Source organism: Onychomys torridus, chromosome 6 (genome assembly GCF_903995425.1).
Source record: "Onychomys torridus chromosome 6, mOncTor1.1, whole genome shotgun sequence".
Lineage (NCBI taxonomy): Eukaryota > Metazoa > Chordata > Mammalia > Rodentia > Cricetidae > Onychomys > Onychomys torridus.
Window position 1 is genome coordinate 16,868,123 of NC_050448.1, and position 14,578 is coordinate 16,882,700.

Below are 14,578 nucleotides of genomic sequence, written 5' to 3' on the forward strand. Positions count from 1 at the left end.
GTTTATAGAGCAGTGGTTCTCAACCTGAGGGGTCAAGGCTCCTCTTAACAGGAGTGCCCTAAGATCATTGGAATACACAGATATTATTGTTACAATTCCTAACAATAGCCAAGTTTTAGTTATAAAGTAGCAGTGAAATTAATTTTATAGTTGGGAGGTCACCACCTCATAAAGGACTGTATTAAAGCATGACAGCATTAGAAAGTTTGCGAACCACTGGTTTAGACCAATGTCTCCTGTAGCTCAGGCTTGTCTCACACTATATAATTGAGAATTGCTTTGAAAACATAATCCTACTTCTGCTGCCCAGTGCTGGGTAGACAGTCCTGCAAATCCTTCCAGGCTGGTCAGTGAGAAGGAAAAAGACCAGTGAATGAGTGTCCTCAACCTCTGTAGATTTCATTGTGAAATTACAGATGAAGTGGGACCTGTGTAAGCTGAGTTCACTGACCAACAGTAAAGCAGGTGTAGTCACAGCACAGAAAGGGTTGGCAAGAAGGGGGTGAAAGCTTTCCTGCTGTGTCAGGAGTGGACAGTAGCAATGAGCAGTGAGGTCATCGATTTCAGACATTCCATAAATCTCCTGCCTGTCATTTCTCTGTTTCACAGACCAGACAATCAAGAATCTGGATAAAGAATTTTCCTGAAACAAAATTACAGTAGTGGGCTGGAGAGATGGCTCAGGTTAAGAGCAATGGCTGGTCTTCCAGAGGTTCTGAGTTCAATTCCCAGCACCCATGTGGTGGCTCACAACCATCTATAATGAGATCTGGTGCCCTCTTCTAGCCTGCAAGGATATGTGCAAAGAGAACACTGTATACACAATAAATAAATAAATCTTTTTTAAAAAATTATAGTAGTTACACCAGTTTACCTAAACAGAAGAACTGGATAAAATGGTGTGGCCTTGTCTAACATGACTCTTTTCCAGGTTTAAGATGTACAGCCTGGGAGAAATGCATGAGTAGTACTTAGTGTGCTCTAGTACACTTCACTAGTCTCTGGAGAACATGGCCATAAAGCCTGTTTCAACTTTCCAACATAATTTTTGGAATTATAACTACCTAATTTTCACTATCTCTTTCCTGGCTTCAAGCCCTCCCATAGACCCTTCTTTGTGTTCTAATCCATGGCCTCTTTCTGCTTTAACAACAGTTACTGTTTGGATGTGACCTGTGTTTGGCTGCAGGACCTCAGCTCTGAAGCAAAGGGTTGGCTTCACTGGGCATTGAGTGTGTAGTGGAATGTGCATGCAAAGGACCCTGTGCCTTGGAACAGGAAGTGCTCTAGAGAATGGAATATTCTACTAAACTACAAATTTGCCTGACTAGGGCCATGTATGACCCTAGTGTGGAAGGGCAGATCGGGGAGGGCTTGTGCAGTCTGAGACATTTGATCTCAGCTCACCCAATAGAGATGAGCATTACTAAAGTCCTGAGGTCCACCTGGGTGGTCCTAACGAATGAGGAGCTTTGAGAAGGCTTAGCCATCAGAGCACCAGTGGGAGGTAGCTTACAGGTTCTTTCCATGATTCTCCTCTGCTTCTGGTGTAGGGGCTGTAAGGAAGGCCACAGCCATGCCATGGGGAGTGTGGGAGCCACTGTCCCTATATCAGGTAGAGCAGGTTGGCTGAGCTGTCAGAGTCTGAGCTGCTGGGACTGGGATGGACTATGAGTCAGACTGTGTTTCTGTTGGTCCCTGTGGTAACCTGGGCAGTGGTCCTTGGCCTCTGATCCTTAGTGAGTGTGGATTCCCTGAGGAGGAGAAGGCTCTACCACTCTGGCATGGGAGGTTATGATGCTTGTAATATCACTGTCCAGTGTCTACACACAGGCATTGCTTTTGTGACACTGGGAATCTGGGAAGACAGATTGGAAAACTGAAGGTCTGGTTTCTAGAAGTTCTGGACCTTATATTTCCCTTTCGGGTTTGTCTTATAAATGTTACAGACAGTTTAGAAAATGGTAGAAAGGGAGTGATGGGGATCGTCCTTCAGCAATACATGATTAGAATGCTTTTAGCTCTCTGCTACTGCCAGCCACCATGGTGTGACTCAGTGAAGGTCAGTTCCAAGGGACAAAAGGAAGTCTGAGCTGCAGAGGTAACACAGTTTGCATGGTTTGGGGCAGGTGGCTACATCTTGTTACATTATGTGGAAGGAATCAGACATTAAATTATTCTTTTACAGTGTTTTCTATGTGGGCATCATTGGGGCTGGGTTTGCCCGAAAACACAAGGACCATGAAGGCTGCAGAGCTATAGCAGGATCTGCAGGAGATCACCTTCCTTTGCAGAGAGAACTCTAGAACGTGAAGCCTCTCTGGAAGAAATAGCAGTAGCTAGAGGGTCAGAAACATAACAAACAGTTTAAGGTCATTTTGAGTTAATTTTGTGAAAGTTGTGAAGTCTGTGTTTAATTTTTGTATACATAGACTCATAGGTAGTTGCTTGCCTTTTATCTTGCCCTAAAAGCATTGAATTATAGGCATGCACTGTTGCAGCTGTTTTTATAATGCAGAAGTAGAGGGGTAGTTGTAAGGTGAGCAAGTTATCTCTTAACCCATTTTTTTTTCAGCCCTAAAATTTATTAATTTGAGACCTTTGGAGTGAGTCTGTTTTGAGACACAGTCTCACTTTCTAACCCTGTCTGACCTGGAACTGACAGGCATCCACCTCCCTCTGCCTTATGTGACCACACCTGGCTAAAAAGAGATGTTTGTCATGGATTTAGCACAGATATTAGTGGAAAGAAAGGACTTTTGGAAAGTATGGTCTTGTGAGTGAGAGCCACACTTAACAATTGACACAAAGCCATATTTACAGTTCAATTGACTTTGTAAGTTCCATTTTCACTGGGTGCCGCGGACTGGATCTCAGCTAGACCACCAGACCGAGGGAGAACGGGGTGAAGGTACTCAGGATAAGTGGGATGCGGCGAGTGACACACAGCCACAGACACGAGAGTATGTTGTGAAGGTGCTGCAATTTTACTCAGACCAAGCAGTGAATTTTATACAGTTATTTGAGGAAACATGGCAATCGGCCAGTAGGGTGATAGACATAGAATCAACAATATAGTCACATAATTTTCTCAGAATGATTAACAGATCTCATGAGTATAGCCTTTACTTTTTCTTTTGTGGTTCCTCATCCGGACAGAGAACATTACGGCCCTAGCTGTAGTTTTTCTTCTACACCTTTGTTCTGTATCAAAATTAAACCCTTTCCATCATTGTTCTAACCATGGTTTCATTTGTGTGAAAATATTTTAACCTTTGCCTGTGGGTGAGAAGGCACCAGGGGGGTCGGTACCTAGCTAATCTTTCCATGAACTGTAACTTATGCCATTCTGTTTTCATACCATTATGATTCACACATCAGTTCCCATGTACGTCATAAGCTCCCGTAAAAGGTAATGGCTCTAAATAATTATTATATCTAAGATTAAAGTTAGGGGGTTGCCACCATCGACCCTTGATGAGAAACTCTATTTGTCTCTGGATAATTCTTATAGGAATGGCTAATTCCTGTAACTGCTTCCTCGCAGCTGCTGTGGGCTGCGCGTGTGAATTGCCTATGAGTGCCTGTACCTTTACTTTCATTCTCTCTTCGCTAGAATCTTTGTCCTTCTGAATCATAAGTTCTTTCTGCTCTAAATCATTCATGAATTCCTCCAAACTTTAGGGACCCTCTTGAACTGTTGGCCTAAGAGCTTGAATCATAGGTGGGTTATTGAAGCCACTTTTGAGGAATCAATACTCTCTTTATGGGGCACATCAGGAACATTAAGAGTTAACTTCTTGGAATTAATACACAAGGAAACAGCAATAATTACAGCTGCAAAGAGAAGAAGGCAGAGTGCCAGCCAGCCTCTGCAAGCAGATCTGCGTGGTTCCGTGTAGCCTGGCACCTTGATTTGGGCATATTGATGAAGGGTCGCCAGGGGCATAGACCCGAGGGCCGCGAGCCCCCCTTTCCCACGTAACTACCTTATCCAAGGCATTTGTCACGCAGGCGACACCGTCGTGGGCGTGGCAACTGGGTCCTTAAGGGATTGATTCTTTCTGTCTCTCTATCTCTCTGTCACTGTCTCTACTCCTTTTTGGTAACAAGCTTATAGGTCATTTGCTGAGGTGGCTTGGGTAGGATTCTGAATTAATAAGGTAAAAGCATGGTTCAGAAGAGTTATGCATGGTGCCTTACTCTACATGGGGTTAATAATCCTGCCCTGCAGATTCTCAGCAAATTGCTGCTTACATCTGGGAAAGGAGTAAGTCCATACTCAAAGGTTTTCATATACTTTGCCCTCAAACATGGCTCATTGGTATTTGAGATATCACTAAAAACCAGAATATTATCCGTGTCTACATAGCAAATTTTATTAATTTTGTGTGATAGTTAATATTGATTTTAACTTGGTAAGACCTAGAATCAGCCAAGGGACGCTCTTTCAGTCATCCCTGTGAGGGCTTATGTAGATCATGTCATTCTCTGGGGTGTGCTTATGAGAGATTCTCTTGTATATTAAGTTCATTGAGATGAGAAGACTCTTCCCCCTTCCAGAAGTGATAAAACCATTCCATGGATTTGGTACTGAATTGTGTAATAATGACCAACATTCATCACCATCTGCTTCTTGACTATGGATACAGTGTGATCAACCACCATTACCTACCACCATGATTACTTCTTATAAACCTTCCTTTTATTTACTTTAAAAATTTGACCTTTTGAGTGTCCACATGTTTATGCATGACATTCAGTAAAGTGCAGTAAGACAGACATGGTGTCCCAACCTTGTCATCACAAAGCTTAGGAGGCAGAGGCTGGAGTTTGAGGGTTTCAGCATCATCCAAGGACTGAGTGTACAATGAGGAAGGAGGAAGGCCCCCAGGAACATACAAGTCTAAGGTGGTCTCAGGAAACTGTCACTTGTTGTCCCCTACCGACCAGAACAAGCCTGTGGGCCTCTGGATAATCTCACCCCTGATGTTGGGAATAGGAACACTTCCCAGGCTCCACCAGTGCATCATCTCCAGGAGGTCAGGACTAGATGGGCCAGACAGTAGAGACTCCAGGGAGCTGGTACTGGGACTCAGAGAACTGAAGCACCTCCAGTGCCCTGGGGATGCTCAGGTCCTCTCCTGTCTTCTCCTGTCCTTTGCCATCTCCTTCATGTCTCCTCCTGTCTGCTGTGTTTATTCTTTACCCCTTTGTTGTACCCCTTTGTACCCCTCAAATCCAGTAAGCTGTCAGGTAAAAAGTAGAATCCACATACAATAGACCGAAGGAATAGATACTACCTTTGCTTGATATCTGGGCAGAGCCCAGACAGTTTGGGAATTTGCTGGGATTCTTCTGCCTTGGTATCTTACCTGCCAGTCCAAGACTGAAGGGCTCATGAAGAGCTGATGACACTGTAACAGATTTGAAACACCTGTGGAGAGGCCCTGAGAGGTCAGTGAGTACAGTGGACCCCTGAAGGTGTGGTGGGTTCTTGGACTGTGGGATAACCAAGGAGAGCTGCAGTTGTGGAGTAGAACTGGGATGGTAGGCAATCTGTGTATGCTAGGGATGGCAGAGCCTTAAACATGGAGCTTCCACAGTCTCTGAGAGCCCAGAATATCATTAGAGTCTCAGAACCTATGGAGATTTATTCTATCAGTTCTGTTCAAGAAGAGAACCTTACGAATGCTCTTTTATTTTGTTTTCACTTGCTCAGAGGAAGATGTAGATAACAGTAGTGCTCATAAAGCACTTGTTCCATTTCTCTCTAGGTATTCAACTTACTGTGTAATGAGGACTATTGGGGTCCAGCCTCCTCTATTCGTCTTCTTCCCAGAGTTTCCTGAGGAGATGCTATGCCAGAATAATCTGAGGGAAAGGAATCTAAGTATACTGAGCTCTTTTGTCCAACCACTTTATTCTTTTGAGACAAAATTTGCCAGTTCTTTTGGGGAACTGGTCCACAACCTTAAAACTGTAACTCTTTTACAGTACAGAAGAGCTTTCAAGGTCCCCACAAGAGCAGTGACAGATTCATATGCATCCCAGAAGGGAAGTGAATAAAGGAGGTGGATCAAATACGGCCTGGAATGAGTCAGAAAGGGAATTTATGTGCTCAAAATATGTTCTTATAAGTGGTTAGGTGAAACATTACGAGTTTATCATAAATGTGCTCAAATTACAATCTTACAGCTGATTAGGTAAAAGAGCCTAAGAAACACGAAAATAAAATTGCTTTTCTTTTCCTATGTTGCCACTTTTTGGCAGGGAGTGGGGCAGCAGGGGTGGGGGATGGGAGGTTGGGGGGTAGGGAGGAGGTGATTCCATAGGTAGGTGACTTGCACCACAGCTTGAAGCACCTGTTAGAAAAAACCATTTGTTCTAAGTAACTTGTTCTAGGGTGCCACTTGGGCCATGAAAGAAAGGGAGTTCTGAGCTTAATTTGCATAAGAAGCAAAGCTGCCTACCTAAAGCCATGGCCTAGGCAGTATCTCCATATGGGTGTTTACCTTAATTCAGGAGCCAACAGGAGCTTTGTCTGGAGGCGGCCCTGGATTTGGGTGCTCCCTGAAGGAGATAATTTCAGAAGGCAGACATCTAATCCTAATGCTAAAAGAGAGCAGAAAGCCTGAAGCAGTAAACACTGCCTGCTTGGCTATATCCAAATACCTTAATTGTATATGCCTAAGAAATGATCAATCCATGCTGTCTAGAAGTTCTTAGGGAAGCTATGGGAATGCACATGAAATTCATGGCAGAAAACAGCAGTTATATTAAAAACCAAGTAACACCAAATACTCCTTCAGACTTGAGTTCCTCTGGAAAAATTCCCTGATTTTTCTAGGTAATAATTTTACCATAGTCAGCTGATTTCCTGATTCATATTCCTGTGACTTAGCAACTGTGAAGACTAAACTTCTTATTGTTGTTCAATTGTCAAGAGATTGAAATGAATTTCAGGAATAAAACTCCTAAAGCAATGGAACCACCATCCAGCCTTCTAATGGAAGAAAGATCTATCTTGTCTGTGATCTGGTTGGTTCCTGTTTTCTCTCCTGGTTGTCTAAAGTCCCTGAGACAACCAGGTAAAAAGTACCTGAGTTCATTAGACCTCAGCGTAAAGCCATAAAACAAACATCTCATTTTGTGACCTAAAATCTCTTTAATTGTTAATATTCTGGGCATCTTTCAACCTGGTGGAGAGGGGAATCACTTCAGTCCACATTGTATAACGGGCTGTGCATGCTAGCCGCATGATGTATAGGAGGAAGAAGGGGAAGTGCCTGTGGAGTGCAGGAATATAACAGGGTCAGCTGTTTGAGCCAGGGTCAAGTGCTCTTGAAATGCAAATCTCTGCAGATCTAGAAAAGGCCTGGGTGTTGGGTGGAAGGTAGGGCCAGGAACCACTGTGCAGAGTATTTAAGCACACTGTTACCCTAAGGGAGGTGCTCTTGTCACTCAGGCCTCACTAGCCAATCAGGCCCTCCAGTCTGACCTGCCAGTCAGAGGAGTGTGGTGGGGTGGGACTTTCCAGGGCGCAAGTCTACTTGCCCATTGTAGCTATATGGTTATCAGTCTCAAAACCACTGTGTCCTTAGTCAGTAATGTTGAGATACTATGTGTTCTCCTTATGCAGCATTGTGTGATAGTTTCTGTTGACTTCATAGACGTTTCCCATTTTCTTCCTTTTTCCCACTGGAAGCAGTATACAAGATGCTATTCTTGAGAAGTTTACTTGGCATGAGGCAAAGCTTGTGCAAGACCTCCCCACCCCAGCCTTTATTTTTTCTGCCTTCTACTTTTCCTATCCTTCTAAGCCCCTGATACCTTCACCTCAGGAGCCTGTCACTGAACAATGATCTGCTGTTTCAGGTTAGTGGTGTACTTAAGAAATAAATCTGGGACTATCTTTGCTGTGTGAGATTCCCATCTGCCTAAGTGGCTAGACTTTCAATCTCCTGATACTATTTAAATGTTCAAAGTGTAACTGGAGCCTGAACCTAAAGAAAGTTAAGAATGACAGAACAGGGAAAGGTATGAGTAATCATTGGTGTACTCTCATACAAATCCATAGTTTCTGCAGCACATGGTGCTAAAGCCTTTTCAACTTTCCTAAATAGTTCTTTGAGAGTATACATACCTCATGTCTACAGTCTCTTTCCTGCCTGCAAGGCCTACCATTACCCCATTATTGTTTTCCAATTCATGGCCTGGTTTTACTTTAAAAACAATTAAACAGTAACAACACTTGCTTTTTGAATGTGGCCTATTTTGGAAGTAGAACTTTTCATTAAGAAGCAAAAGATTGGCTGCATTGTACATTGAGTGTGTAATGGATTGTTCACACAATATACTCCATGCCTTGGAAGAGGAACAGGAAGTTTTCTGGGAGACTGGAAGAATTTCTACTAAAATACTAGGGACCTGTCTCCTGGAGTGGAATTGCAGAGCAGGAAGGCCTGTGTTATCAGAGTCAGTTGACCCTTGATCACCCAGTATAGAAGGTCCTAATGTCCTGAGGTCCAGCTGGGTGGCCTAGACTAATGTGGGGCCTTGGGGAGATTTAGCAGTTTGGAGTACCATAGAAGATAGCTACAGAGAGCTGTGAGGGAGACCACAAGCTATGCCATGGTGAGGGTGGGGTTGGTGTCTTCACTGTCACAGAGTAGCATCAGTTATACTGAGCTACAGAGGTTTCTCAGTTGTGTGTGGTTTTGGGTGGGTGGATAGGGCAGATTCCACATGTTGTGACATACTCCATGTGGCAGGAAATTGACATTTAATTCTCTTACAGTGTTTTCTGTGTGGGCATCTGGCCCCTCAAACAAACACAGTTACACAACTCTCTCCCATATGCAGAGAGTATAGTCTGGTCCCATGCAGGTTCCACAGCTCTCTGTCTAAAGTTCATGGGTTCCATTGAGCTTGGTTCAGTTGTCTTTGTAGATTTCCCCATCATGATCTTGACCCCCTGTTCATGTAATCCCTCTTCACTCTCATGGGTTAGACTCCTGGAGCTTGGCCTGGTGCATGGTTATGGATCTCTGCATCTCTATTAGTTATTAGATGAAGGCTCTATGATGATAGTTAGGGTATTCACCAATCTAAAACCAGGGTGGGACAGTTCAGGCATCCTTTCCACTGTTGCTAGTAGTCTAATCTGAGTTTGTCCTATGGATTCCTGGGCATTTCCCTAGGACCAGGTTTCTCTCTTACTGCAAACTGTTTCCCTCTACCAAGATATGTCTTTCATTGCTCTCCCACTCCGTCCCTCCCCTAGCTCGACCATCCCATTCTCTCATGTTCTCATCCCCCATCTCCTCTCCTCTATTGCCCTCCCCTCATCCTCAGTTTACTCATGGATATCTCTGTTTACCCTTCCCATGGTGATCTGTTCATCCATCTTAGGATCCTCCTTGTTTTCTAACTTACCTGCAGCTCTGGGTTGGGGTCTCTTTATCCTTTGCTTTACATCTAGTATCCACCTATGAGTGAGTACATATCATGTTTGTCTTTCTGAGTCTGGGTTACCTCACTAAGGATGATTATTTTCTAGTTCCATCCATTTGCCTACAGATTTCATGATGTCATTGTTTTTACAGCTGAGTAATACTCTGGCTGGTGTTGCCTGCACATGAGCATGGGCTATCTCCCTGATTTGGGTACTGGAACATGGCCTCATTCCTCTCTTTCAGAATGAGAATGTATCCTGTGCCACTGTATGTTGCAAAGGTTTAACTTGTTTCTTGATTTTAGAATATTTTACTTTCAAGAGATAATCGTGAATATCAGAAGAGACTTTGGACATTTGAACAGTGTTGGAGCTGTTACAGACTGTGAGAATCATTGAAGTTAGACTAAACGCATTTTCATATCCTTTTTGTTGTTTTTTGTTTGTTTATTCTTGTTTTATTTATTCTTTTGTCATACAGCACATCCTGACCTCAGTCTCCAATTCCTCCACTCCTCACAGTCCTCATCTCCTTCCCACTCCCTCAGATCCACTGCTCCTGTTGGTGTATCAACCAAACACATCATTATAAGATCCACTTAAACTAGCTATAAATCTTCATGTCAAGGATGGATTAGGCAACCCAGGAGGAGGAAAAGGGTCCAAGAGCAGACAAAATAGTCAGAGATACCCTTACTCCCCAAAACACGCTAAGGTAAATAACCACAGCATGTATGCAGAGGACCTGGCACAGACCCACGCAGGACCCATGATTGCTGCTTCTGTCTCTTTGAGCCCCTTTGGTCCCTGCCTAGTTGATTCTGTAGACATGTTCTCCTGGTGTTCTTGACCCCCCTGGGTCCTACAGTCCACCCTTATGCAGGGTTCCCAGAGCTCCAGCTAATATTTTGATGAGGATCTCTGCATCTGCTCCCATCAGCTGCAGGAGGGGGCCACTCTGATGACAATTGGACTGGGTACTAATCTATGATAAGAGAATATAGTCAGATATCAATTCATTAACTTTTTTTCTTTTTGGTCAATTGTATTTCTCTGAGCCATCCAACTTCTGGTTCCTGTTCATCTAGACAGTGTTGGTCATGTGCTCCCTCTTTGTTCCTGGGCCTCAAGTTGGTCCAGTAGTTGGTTGGTTACTACACAAATTCCAAGACACCATTGCCCCAGAATATCTTGCAGACAGGACCAGTATGGGTTGAGTATTTTTGTGGCTGGGTTGGTGTCCCATTCCCACCGCTGGGAGCCTTACATTGTTATAGAAGATGGCCAGTTCAGGCTCCATATTCTCAAATACTTGAGTCCTCATTAGGGTCACCCTCATAGCTTCCAGAAAGTTTCTACCATACTAGGTTTCCACATCACCCCAAAAGCTCCCCCATTGCACTCACCTTTTCCTGTATTCTGTCCCTCCATCACTTACCTGATCCTTTCTGTTCCTGCCTCCAGTCCATCCACAAAATCCATTCTATCTCCTCTTCCCAGGGAGATCCATGCATTCCCCTCTCTACAGCCATCCTTGTTACTTAGCCTCTCTGAGTCTGAGGGTTGTACTGTGGTTATTATTTACTTGACAGCTAGTATCCACTTATAAATGAGTACATATGTTTGTCTATATGGTTCTGGGTTACCTTGCTTAGGATAATAAACAACTCAAGAAACTAGACATCAACAAACCAAATAATCCAATTAAAATATGGTATATATGTAAATAGAATTCTCAATAGAGGAATCTAAAATGAGTGAGAAACACTTAAGAAAATATTCAACATCCTTAGCCATCAAGGAAATGTAAATCAAAATAACTTTGGTATTTCACTTTACACCTGTTAGAATGGCTAAGATCAGTAACACAAGGCTCATGCTGGCCAAGATGTGGAACAAAGGGAACTCTCCTTCACTGCTGGTAGGAGTGAAAACTTGTACAGCCATTATGGAAACCAATGTGGCAGTTCTACTGATAATCGGGAATCTATCTACCTCAAAACCCAGCTATACCACTCTTGTGCATAAACCCTCAAATTTTCCTCCATCCTGTTACAGAGACATTTGCTTAACTATGTTCAAAGCTGGTTTATTAATAATAGTCAGGAACTGCTATGTCTGAAGGAGATTGTGTTGATTGATGATTGACATGGGAAGGCTCTTCCAGTGAGTTGGCAATATCTCTAAGCAAGTGGACCTGAGATGGATAGGAGAGCTGGCTGAGCGAGCACAAGACAGTGACAAAGCAAGTGAGAAATCAGGAAACAGTGTTTGCCCAGGGTTTTTAACCTTCATTTTTTCTATACCACAATCATGGATTGTGACCTGGCAGAATTAGCTAAATAAACTTACCTGAGATGATTTTGCAGCAGAGAAGCAACTTAGAACAAAAAATGGAACACCAAAGTGATTGCATTCTTGGGAAGAACCTGGGAATGTTGTCTTCTAGAGGAATGTAGAAGATGTTAGGACGTAAATGGCAAAAGTCATAGAGAGCTCACACAAAGCTCAATAGGCTGTTCTTATAGGATGAGGAAGACGGGGGACTCTTGAGAGTAATGCACACAGAGGAGGTCAGGTCATAGATTTTAGTGAGAAATAGACTCCATGAAAGATTAAGCTAGAGGTCATTTGTGTCTTATTTTGGCCTAAAATCTTTCTTATTCTTCCCTTGCTCTGAGAAATTGAGTGAGGCCAAAGTAAAAAGTAATGTGCTGATTTCTTAGATGGAAATTGAATCTGTTGGATGCTTATTACTGATGACTCATTCCTATCTACAGTGAAAAAAGCAACAAGTTGGTCAGAAATCAATGACAATGAAAAGGTCGTTTCAGATGGCATTCACATGCTGAAAGAGAGGCAGGAATTATCAAGGAGACCTCCATTAAAGAGAAGGCCCTTTTTCTACAGTGGAAGTCTATCTAGGTACCCTAACAGCATCAAGTTAAGCCTTCAGTTAATGGAAGGATTAGGCAAAGTGATTCCTATCACCCAGAAGCAGCTTCATACAAAACCTGCTGCAACTGTGGTCCAGTCTCTGCAAGGTCCATCTGAATAGGAAGCCAAACTTGTGCTGGTTCTGGAAACAAGAAAGAATCAAAATCTCAGGTCATAGATTCCTGGTCTGTGGTTTCAGTTCAGCACTCTTGCAGTCATCCATGTTTGGCAGAGTCAGAGTTCTAGTGAGGAGCCTGTGAGAGTCCATTGCATGAAGCTTTGAGCATGAAGCCTGGGTTGCATATTGAGACCACTGAGACATTGAGATACATAAGCTATGAGATATCTGCCATGGAGAGCTGTATATAGGGAATGGAAGTAGCCAAAGAGATATATGAGAAATTTTAGGGAAAACGAGACACCTAAGCCCTTTGAAACTGAAGCCCCATGTGTCTGAGACAGAGCTGCTGGATTTGGTGTTTACCCTACTGAGTTTCAGTCTTGCCTTGGTCCAGTCTCCCTCACTGTGTTCCAGTTCCTCTTTGGGAATGGTAATGGGTATTCTGTGCCAGTGTATGTTGGAAAGATGTAACTTGTTCTCTGATTTTACAAGATATAAGAGTCAAGGAATCACCTAAGTGTCCAAAGAGACCTTGAACATTTGAAAGGGTAGGTGCTGTTGAAGATGATGAGGATCATTGAAGATAGACTAAATGCATTTTAATCATGAGGTGACCATAATCCTATAGTGACCTAGGTCAGAATGTATTCGATTGAATGAAAACCATCCCAGATAGGATGATGTATTTGAATACTTGTCTTTCCTTGGTGTCTTTCTTTGATGTGCTTGTGGAACCCTTAGTAGGAGGAGTCTTTCTGGATGAAATTCCTCATTGGAGAAGGGATTTGAGTGTCTATAGCCTCAACCTATTTTCTATGCAGCTGTATCCCTAACCCCAGCAACAACCCCCACAGTGAGCAAGCAACACACCACAGCACAGATACCTTACCAGACAGCAGTTTCTGATGTTAGCATGTGCCTAGGTACAGCTCCATCACCACCAAACTCTACCAACACTGGAATGAGATCATCAATGTTTCTTGGCCTCAGAGAAACAAATAGGACCATGACAACACCTTCAACAGCATTAAGCACACCAGAGGATGCCATCCCATTATCTGGAACAGGGACATCCACTCTTCCTGAGAAGCCAGCTTTAACTCCACTTTCATTAACACTGGCCAAAGTCAGTTAAACAAACTTTCCCATGACAAGTATGGCAGGTACAAATACCTCTTCACCAACCACAGCCACCCTAAGGAGAACTGTTCATAGCATAGCCCCATCTGAGATTCAGGAAAAGGACACTGCAACTGTATCCCTAACTGCAGCAGCAACGTCCACAATGAGCAAGTCACCAGACCCACACACAGACATCTTCCCAGCCAGCACAGATGGGCTCAAGCCCAGTCACCTGAGCATTCCACAGCCCTTGTCCTTAGCTCATGTTCTTTGTGTCTGGCTGTCATGACTTCACCACAATTATAGGTAGTATCACTAAATCCCATATGATACTGTTGAAGCAATTGCTATTGAGTGCTAAGCCATTTTGTAACCTGAGTTTTTGTCAATTTTGTTGTTTTTATTTTTGTTTTTGAAGACAAGGTTTCTCTGTATAGCCCTGGCTATCCTAAAAGTAGCTCTGTAGACCAGGCTGGCCTAAATTCAGATATCCAAAGACTTTTGCTTCCATGTCCTGTGATTAAATGTGTACCATCATGCCTGGGCTTTTTTTGTTTTTATATTATTATGTGATGGGCCTGGAGGTAGGTTTTTGTACATGTCAAGCATATGCTGTTTTGCTTGAAACTTCAAATCTGGCAGAGTATATCATTCTCTTTCCCAGGATGGCTGTATTTATGACATTAAAACTGCTTGAGCCTTCTGAGTCATTCAATTACAAGTGTGTGACATTCTTCTTACCTATTGTGTTGGTTTTCAGTTCTTTTGAATGAATATTCATCTTTTGCCAGTATGCATGGATTTGTACCACATGTATGTATGCCTGGTCCTCACAGCAATCAGAAGATGGCTTCACAACCCCTGAACTTGTAGTAATGAATTTTGTAAGCCCCATGTAAGGATTGGCAATTGAGCCCACCTGTCTGCAAGACCAGCAAGAG

The 14,578-nt window shown here is 43.1% G+C and overlaps 1 protein-coding gene across 4 annotated transcripts in view; it reads left to right on the top strand.

The window, feature by feature from the left end:
* The window catches only part of LOC118585422 (zinc finger protein 431-like), a 37,067-nt gene that overhangs the window by 1,909 nt on the left and 20,580 nt on the right, over positions 1–14,578 (top strand). The gene's annotated exons all lie outside the window — the stretch shown is intronic.